Source organism: Echinops telfairi, unplaced genomic scaffold (assembly GCF_000313985.2).
Source record: "Echinops telfairi isolate 266 unplaced genomic scaffold, ASM31398v2 ScPeMD7_5592;HRSCAF=6446, whole genome shotgun sequence".
In the NCBI taxonomy this organism is placed as follows: Eukaryota; Metazoa; Chordata; class Mammalia; order Afrosoricida; family Tenrecidae; genus Echinops; species Echinops telfairi.
In genome coordinates this window covers 21,225,164-21,231,569 of record NW_022109491.1, presented here as the reverse complement: position 1 = coordinate 21,231,569, position 6,406 = coordinate 21,225,164, and the positions used below count along the sequence as shown (strand labels likewise).

Here is a 6,406-nt window from a genome sequence, read left to right as displayed (position 1 = left end):
GGCTGCATCTGCCCTCCGCACGGCAGACTGGGGGCTCAATCGATGGCCTGTCCGATGGTAGCTGCCCAACTGAAGCGGACTCCTGAAATTCGCGGGGGGGCAGGGGGTGGGTGGGAAACCGAGAGTACCAAAGAAAAAGCATGGGCGGGGAGGTGTATGAAGCAGGCAGCAGGAGCAGAGGCCAGGTGAGGAGCCATTATAAGAGGTGCCGCAGGGACCCCAAGGCCCTTGGTATCCTGTAAAAGACAAAAGGAGTTGGACTCGTGTGTGGGTGCCCCGCACAATATGTGGCCCTGAGAACCGTTTGTGCCTCTGTTTGGGCAAACCTGTGGCTTGCTGCTCTGTGAAAAGGGATGTCTGGAGACCTTAGACGGGCTCTTGAATTTCAATCTTTCCCTTAGTGTGTGTGTGTGTGTGTGTGTGTGTGTGTGTGTACCAACCACCTACACCGCATGGAATGACTACCCCAGAACAGGGAGGAAGGAAAATATTGGTTGGGGGGGGGTGGGAGACAGCAAGCATACAACTGGCATATAGGTGTGCTATGAATGATAACTACTGCTATTAATAATAATAAAATGAAAGCACTGGGCTAGCTTATCTCAATTGAACTCTCTCCATAAATAACAGGGGCCTGGCTGCCTTATTGATTTCATAACAAGCCAAGGGAGGAATGGGGAAGAAATGAACAGCTCAGCTCCCAAGGGCTTTCAGAACATAAGATTGGATCTCAGTCAAGGGGGGCAGTGGGGCTTCTGCAGGCAAGGGCTCCCAGGAGGCTCCGAAAAGAGACAGCAACAAATCACCCACAGCACTTGTACCTCATTCCTTCATTCAGTAAGTATTTATTAAGTACAGAAAGAGATCTATATTTGTGGCCATTCCAAAGAAAAGTGATGCAACAGAATGGAGAAATTATCAATATCATTAACACCACACAAGTAACATTTGCTAAAGATATTTTTTAAAAAATGATTGCAGCAGGATGTTGGCAGGGAACTGCCAGAAACTCAAAGCTGAATTCAGAAGAGGATGTGGAATAAGGAATGTCAGGTGGATCTTGGCTGAAAACAGACTACCAGAAAGGTGGGTTTTTTTGTTTTAACATTTTATTAAAAGATCTTATAGATATAATCCATAGTTACATTAGATCAAGCATAATTGTACAATTGCTGTCATCATTTTCAATACATTTTCTTTCTTCTTGAACTCTGATATCAGCTCCCCTCTATCCCCTCCCTCGCCCACCCCACCACTCCACAGAAAGGTGTTTTAATGGCAGTACAAAGGCATTTGTATGAACTATAACAATTTATGAGTAACATTGCAAAGAATAAGAATTCTAAAACACTATTGTATTCATGTGGAAGCTGAACATAGACCAAGACACACTCAGAACAAGGGGATGCTATATGGTTTAAAATCCAGAAAGATGAGGTTTAAAATCTGGAAAGCTGTGCATCAGGGTTGTATCCTTTCACCATACTTATCCGATCTGTATGTTGAGCAAATAACCTCAGAAGCTGGACTATATGGTGGTTAAAATATATATATATTGCTACTAAGGTTTCATTTCTAAACAAAACATGTCTCTGTGATCAGTGGACAACTGTAGACAAGTTCTCTCAGTCATACACACTAAAGGGGATCTTCTAGGCTAGTTAAATTTAAGGCAAAGAGGTCATCCTAGAAGGTTATGGGAATATTTTTGGCATCCCAAGGGGTGATCTTGATAGATTTTCTTGAAGGACACAAAATGACCTCTAGGACTTACTATGCAGGACTTTTAACAAAATTGAAAACTATGTTGATGAGGAAAGGATCCAGAAAGTTGTACTGAGGAGTTTTTCCTCATCACAATGTACCTGTTCATTCTTCAAGGTATCAAGGGCTTTCCTAGGTGAATTTAATTGGGAAACCATATCCCATCTACCTTCCAGCCCTGATCTTACTGCTTCAGACTTCTGTTTAGTTGTCCAAACTCAAAGAGCATTTTAAAGGAACATGATTTGAGTCCTTTAATGATGCCATTTTGATGTGATATAAATGGTAGAGTGAGAAATCTTCAGGAAAAAGAAGAAAACACTGCCCACAGAAGTGTATCCATCCAGATCAGTGGTTCTCAACCTATGGGTCGAGACCCCTTTGGGGGTCGAATAACCCTTTCACAGGGATTTCCCAATTCATAACAGTAGCAAAATTACAGTTATGAAATAGCAATGTAAATAATTTTATGGGGGGGGGTCACTGCCACATGAGGAACTGTATTAAAGGGTCGTGGCATTAGGAAGGTTGAGAACCACTGATCTAGATGGATGATATGTCAAGAAACAGTAGCTTCACATTTTGATTTTGTGTGTGTGTTTAATAAGGTGTCTATGATGTTGTGGAGCCCTGGTGGTGTAGTGGTTACACATTAGGCTGCTAACCGCAAGGCCAGCAGTACGAAACCACCAGCTACTCCTTAAGAGAATGATGGGGCTTTCTACTCCCATACAGAGTGACAGTCTTGGAAACGCACAAGAGCACTTCTACCCTGTCCTATAAGGTTGCTATGTGTTGGCATCGACTCGATGAGTTTGGTATGGTTTTGGTTTTTATGATCTTGTAGCAAAACTTTCTGATTTACCTGGTATGAGGAAGAGCATAGCATCAGAGTTGGAGCCTTTGTGAGATGCAGATGATACAACCTCACTGAAAGCAAAGAGGACTTAAAGCATCTACTGATGAAAACTACAGCCTTTAGTATGAATTACACCTCAACATAAAACAAAAATCTCACAAGTGGACCAATAAGCTAATTATGAAATAATATTTCCAATATTTCTGCTTTCCAGCTACACCTTGTTTGCTTTCCATAATCAACACCCATGGAAAAGAAATGACATCTTGCTTAGGGTAAGTTTGCTGCAAAAGACTTCTTTTAATGTTAAAAAGCAAAGATGTTACTCTTTGAGGGCTAAAGAAAGCCTGACCCAGGTTTTTAAGGCTAAAGTAAGCCAGACCCATGGTATTTAAACCACCTCATATGCATGGGAAAGCTGAACAACGAATAAGGAAGACTAAAGAACAATACATTTGAATTGTGTTGGCAAAGAACGCTGAATACCATGGACTTCCAGAACAATGAACAAATCTGTCATGGACGATTGCACTGTAGAATCAAAGTCTCATGTACTATGGAAAATGACATCATGTCTGCTGGAGAGTCAGAAAAAAGAGGAAGCCCTTATAAGCAATGGATTGACACAGTAGCTCCAACAATGGACTCAAACATAGCAGTCAATGGTTGCAAGGATGGTGCAGGACCAGGCAGTATTTTGATCTGTTGTTCATGGGGCCCTATGAGCCCTGGCATCCAACAACAATAGCTGCAAGCAAATGCATAAAGACAGAAGATAGATGAGTGGTTATCAAATTGGGGTGGGGGGATAAAGAGTTATTACCTAATATAAAGTTTCTGTTTGAGGTGATGAAAGTTTGGGAAGTAAAGAGTTGTGATGGTTGCACTGCATTGTGAATATAATTATTGCCACTGAATTATATACATAAAAATGGTTACAATGTCTATTTTTAAATTTTATTGGGGGCTCGTACAACTCATCACAATCCATATGTACATCCATTGTGTCAAGCATATTTGTACATTTATTGCCATCATCATTCTCAAAACATTTGCTTTCTACTTGAGCCCTTGGTATCAGCTCCTCATAAAATGTCAAATTTTATATGACATCTATTTTACAGTGAAAAATGGAAGAAAAATCCCCAGAATTTCTAAGCTAAATAAAGCAAGCTGCAGAACAGTGTCTAGTATGTTCCCATTTACGTAAAGAAAAATAATCTTTATAGCTTCTTCATACAGGTGCAGACTTATATATGCATAAATATCTCTGGAAGGATACTCAAGGTACTACTAACAGTAGGGAAATAGCTGGGTGGCTGGAACTAGGGAGCTAGAGAAGGGAGGGAAACCTTTTTTTCTTTTTCAAACCATAATACACTACTGAATTAAAATTTGTGGTATCTGTATTCACTGCTATCCACAAAATAAAGCTTTTTAAAACAGGAGAGAACTTAACCAGGGTGTCTGGCGGTAGAAATGGTAGTAGTGATGATAACCATTCTACAGTTCTGGGATTCCCATAGAGAGGCAGCCCTGAGGCATTTGGGACGTGGCCACAGCCTCCATTTAGCCCTTTCAGCCTTTCATCTCTCCATTCTATATAGTCTCTGTAGCCTCAACAGAGAATCCTTGCATTTTAGAAAGGAAAAAGGACTTCAAGATTCTGTGGTATAATCCTTTTATTTTAAAGTTGAAGAAACTAGCTTTTAGAGGCCAAAACTAGCCGATGTTTATTCAGAGTGTAAGGACTTGATCTAAGACTTCTTTCACAACATTATCAGCCTACACTTCCTCAAATTCTTTTACTCCTTCACTTCCCTTCTCAGAAACTTCAATACTCCTCAGCCTGGCCACCATTAAGACCAATTATAGTTTAATGGTCTACCAAATTTCCCAGAATTATTTCTCAACCTCTCCTATACTCTGTACTTCAATTAGATTACTCTTTATTGACCCCAAATGTACCTGTTTTCCAGAGTCTACACCTTGTTTGCTGTCCTCTCTGCCCGGAATGTCTCCTTCCTGTCCATTTGTAGAGATGCTATGTAAACATCAAGTTAAACTTCGATCACACTTCCTTCAGGAGTCTTTCCTGACTTCCAGCTCATTAAAAAATTTTTTTCCTAAAACTTATGTCTTGAAGGCATGATGGGAAGTGGACTAGGATAGAGCCCATTCCCCACCCTGGATCCCCTTTTTCTTTGTCAATAAAATTGGGCAAGTGGTCTTGGCCCTCATAGTCTGAGGGAAAGTCCTGAGTGAAGATGCCACAGAGTCCCCCTGGAGTCAGAAGCCTGTCTGCAGGAAATGCTGGGCCTGTTCCTACCCTGATGTTTACTTGGCCCAGAGTCCCAGCATGATGAAACCTGGCCCTGTTGCTGAGCACCTTGGGAGGCCTCCTCCAGGGTCCTTCTGTGCTCAGACAGTGGCTCTTTGTGGAACAGAGGAACAGGACTGAAAGCAGAGCTGCTGGAAACCTTTCCCTCCCCCCTGCCTCCAGCCACCTCCACTAGCAGGCTTGGACAATCTTATAACTGAGTGGCCTCTGCTTTACATCTAGTCTACCAACTGTTGAGGTGAGGTAGTGCCTCCAGGCTGCCAGCTAGGCTGGGAGGATTCTTGCTAGGATGATCTGCTGCTGAAAACATCATCCTTTAACCAGGCTCTTTAACAGAGCTCTCCTGAAAGACTGGTCTTCCTAATATCCTAGATGGACACTTCCTCTCCCCCTACCATCAAATAGCCAAAAACAAACTCACTGCCATCGAGTTGATGCTGACTCATAACAACCCTATAAAACAGGATAGAACTTCCCCTGTGGGTTTCTGAAAGTATAAGACTTTTTTTTTTTTTTTTGAGACTATCGCTCTTTATGGGATTAGAAAGCCCTGTCTTTCTCCTGAGGAACTGCTGGTGGTTTCAAGCTGCTGACCTAACAGTTAACAGGTCAAAGTGTAACCCCTCCACCACCAGGGCTCCTACCATCAAATAAGTCCCTACAATTTATAGAGTCCAACTTCCCCACGTGTTGGTTTTTTCCCCCCTCTACCCCTACTTCATTGATCCCTACACTCATTCAGAGTTTATTTGGGAATCCTTAAATGTTATCCCAAACTTGAGGGTAGGAGTGAGGGTAAGGGAAGAGGAACTAATGAGAGAAAGGAAGATATGATGGTACAAGTAATAGGGCACTTGTGGCCTATTCCAGTTCTTGATAAGCCACTAACTTTCCAGGTAACATTGACTGGCTGCTTCCCCTTTCTGTGCCTCCTTTCCCTAGCTGTGCCTAAGTTTACCAGTTGCAATATGATGTTGGCAGAGTGTAGATAAATTTCTTTTCTTTTTTTTTTTTTCCAGGGGAGAGCGCGAACGCAGTCCCCCACTACCACAAATTATGCAGTCGAGTTTACCACATTTGGGGAAATCGCAGGGGTCAGCACATCCAGAGTGCAATGGATAAGCCTCGCCCTGGGAAAACCACCTTCGTGATCATGGTATCTCCCCTGCCAGGTAAGTATAAATTTCAAGGAGTTTTGTACCTTTGACTTTGCATAACTCTGTGATCCTAGGGAGGAAAAGGAAAGGAGCTCTGGGTGGCTTGGAGGTAGATAACTGACGCGATGCTCTCCATTGATTCACCAGCAATCACTAGGCAGCCTCTTCTCTGCCTTCACCTTTCCCTCTCCCTCTCTCTTTTCCACCCCTCTTCAAGGGCTTCTTGTGGTGACATCTAGAAGCTGTTTGATTTAGATTTGTCTTATCCTGTCTTTTGCCTCCAGG

General features: G+C 42.4%; 1 non-coding gene across 1 annotated transcript; it reads right to left on the bottom strand.

The window, feature by feature from the left end:
* Nucleotides 1–5,980: 5,980 nt before the first annotated feature.
* On the bottom strand, nt 5,981–6,144 carry LOC115871419. Its single transcript, XR_004047292.1, has one exon. It is a non-coding gene; the product is annotated as a U1 spliceosomal RNA (small nuclear RNA).
* Between the last annotated feature and the right edge of the window lie 262 nt (nt 6,145–6,406).